Raw genomic sequence first — 2,608 nt, forward strand, 5'->3', positions numbered from 1 at the left:
ATAAGATTAGGAATGGGAAAGGCAACTATGAAAGAATTAGAGGTGCTCCTGAAAAGTAAAGATATACAACTGAGCACAAAAGTTACAATTGTTCAAGCCATAGTATTTCCCACCACCAAATATGAATATGAGGGCTGGAAAGTAAAGGAAGCAGACAGAAGGAAAATCAGCTCACTTGAGATGTGGTGCTGGAGAAGAGTGCTTAGGATTCTGTGGACAAATTAAAAAAAAAAACAAACAAGTAGGTCTTGGAACAGATCAAGCATTTCACCATCTCTCCACATACTGGCCCTACCATTTTCTTTTTTCCTTTTGCTACAGACATAACCAAAAAAGCCCTTTTTATTGTTAACTATGTCTTCCTTCGGCACAGTACTAACCAGTGTTATATATGGTGCCACTGCCGTTGTCTCTGATAAATCCTTCACCAGAGCCACCCCCACCCCCACTACTGCTGCTGCCCAGTACTGTTTGGCACATACAGCCTGGCTCCTCAGCGAAAGCGTGTCTGACATGGAAGCCCCTACTAGCAGCACTGTTACTTACTATCAACATAGCCTCTTGTCTCACAGGGCATGCAATCCTACCACTAGAAAGGTAGTGCCATGGTGAAATGATGATGCAACAAACAACTTTCCCAAAAGATCATGGTTGAAACCACACCAATGTAGAAAGCTTTGTTTCAGGGTCACTGAGAATTCAATAGTGGTTTTAGGATTGTTCCCTTTAAAAATGTAAGTCAGTCCATCTGTAGTTAAAATTAAAAGTCATTGTTAAATTCTGTCACTCCTTTAAGAGATTCTTTTGTGATACAATGACCCTGAAACTCCTGTTTCTATGAGAAAATGAGTGGCAGGCAATGAGTAAAGCAGAGATCCAACCCATCTTCATAAAGCAGAAAAAGGAAAAAATTGACTTGCAAATAGTATTTTAAAGCTGGTTTCAGACTCATTTAGATTTATTAAGTTTTATATATGGTATTTAAATCAAAAATAGTATATATGATAAAACTAGACAGTGTTTGATATAAGCAACTGGTTGAAATTATTTGCCAGTTTAGATTTCTTTGTGGAAGGACAGCATGATATAATGGTTTGAATGTTGAACTAGGACTTTGGGAGACCAGTTTGAATTCCCTGTCATGGAAACATATTGACTGACCGCTCTGAACAAGCCTCGCCATGAAAAACCTTTGATAGATTTGCCCTAGGATCATCTTAACAATTTGAAGGCACAAGACCCCTTTGTTGTGAAGCCCTTTGGAGAGAACCCTGATAAAACAAATGGACTATAATATATAAAAGACACACAGGTAATAGAGAATGGTTATAGAAGCACCCTACAATTTGCTACCTTAAGGCCCATAAAGTTGTCTTTTTTTAAAAGAAGTGCTATCTATGCACCATGTAGCCATTAATTCCCTGACAAATATGAAGAAACATCTTTTTTCTTGTTTGATCTTTTCTAACTCGATCAGAAATCAGTTTCAGTATTTTGCTACTGGACTTAGAGGCAGCAATGCCTATTGGTATTTCTGTGAACTTAGTAGTAATTTGGTTCACCTCTTTGATGCCATGAAATCGTATAGTCTTAGTACTTTTATAAAGATCTTTTCTTTCAGCAGTGACTCAATGCATATTTCTGGTTCTCTTTGCAGTAGCACTTCCTTTTTCCTCATCTTGTATCCATACTCTTTCTTCTTAATTACAGCCAGTTGCTTATTCTGAATCTCCTGCTTTTATATTCCATCCAATATTGGAAAACAGCAGATCAAATAAAGCCAATTGTTTTAAGTAACCCAAAAATATTTGATAACAATGTATGTTATGTAATCCTGACTATGTGCGACTTTTCACATACCCACCATTTCAAGAATATTGCTGCTGACCTTTGTCACTGCTGCAACTATCCCTGTTTCCTGACTTCCTGATATGCTGAAGATCTATGGTGCTGGAGTGTATACCTTTGCATAAATGCACTCTATGCAGGTTTTAATAGGGCTGTAAGAAAATATGAAACTCTTTTTATTGTTAGTTTGTCTTTGATGTGTATTTTATTGAGTGTGTATTTTAATTTGTTTGTATTTTAACATGTTGTAAGCCGCCCTGATCGAAGGAAGGGCGGCATATAAATAAAAATTTTATTTATTATTTATTTCATTGCAACCAAAAAGCCAATTAACTTACATCTTTTTTGCACACTATAGTTGTAGTTGGTTGTGTTCTGCAGTTAGCTCTGTTATTTCCTCTTCTGGACTGAGTGACATCTTTGTGAAACTGGATCTAATAGTACACTGAGGAAAAACTGGGCCATAGAATATTTACTTTCTGGTTTACAAGGAAAACCAACACAGATCCCCATAAAAAAAATAAACAAATGTTCACCACCACCATCACCACCACCACCACCATCTTTTATTTCATAAATTTCAATTTTTTGTCCTCACTGCTTCTTGTATGCAATGTATTTTTTCACTGCTTTAATAGCACACTGGCTATTCATACTGTCTCCTACCTTGTGCTATATATATCCATATACAGTAGATATTCCATTATTGATTGTTACACATTGACTCTATTTTTAGTCAATTACAAAAATTCACAGGATG

The sequence above is a fragment of the Sceloporus occidentalis genome, unplaced genomic scaffold, assembly GCF_023333645.1.
Source record: "Sceloporus occidentalis isolate IW3139 unplaced genomic scaffold, rSceOcc1.0.p SCAF_4, whole genome shotgun sequence".
Lineage (NCBI taxonomy): Eukaryota > Metazoa > Chordata > Lepidosauria > Squamata > Phrynosomatidae > Sceloporus > Sceloporus occidentalis.